Source organism: Cynara cardunculus (genome assembly GCF_001531365.2).
Source record: "Cynara cardunculus var. scolymus isolate 2C chromosome LG 10, CcrdV1, whole genome shotgun sequence".
In the NCBI taxonomy this organism is placed as follows: domain Eukaryota; kingdom Viridiplantae; phylum Streptophyta; class Magnoliopsida; order Asterales; family Asteraceae; genus Cynara; species Cynara cardunculus.
The window spans coordinates 13984224-13984774 of NC_037537.1; positions in this window are offsets into that span (position 1 = coordinate 13984224).

Genomic DNA, 551 nt, shown 5'->3' on the forward strand with positions numbered 1-551 from the left:
TTCAATTGATGAATTATTTGTTATTAGAAATAGTAATAATAATTGTTCTTCAAGTAGAGTTAATGAATTTCTACAGTCTTTTACTACTTTTAGACCATACCATTTCATGCAATATGTGCTATCTTTTGTATCTAAAAGTGCTGAAAAGAAAATATCTTATAGAAATAAATGGTTTGGAAGTTACAACATATCCCAACCCAATTCTAACAAAATAGGACCCAAATTCATTTGGGTACCAAAATCTACTTAATCTGTTTTTGCAGGTGTGTCAAATTTATGCTGATCAGAATATCATTTCAATGATACACCGATACAAGGGGAGTTGTGATTTATTTCAAACTAAGGCTTCTAAACATCCAGTTTAGAACCCGAGCTTAAATTCAAAGGCTTCTGAACACTTCAGTTCAGAACCCGTGCTTTACCGAGTGTGGTTTCTAAACACCCAGTTTAGAACCCGTTTTAATTTTAATTTTTGAGCTTAAATGATTCATTACTTTAATCTACTTTCTAGGGGGAGTTTCCTTAGAAAATTTAATAATTGGTTTTGGAAA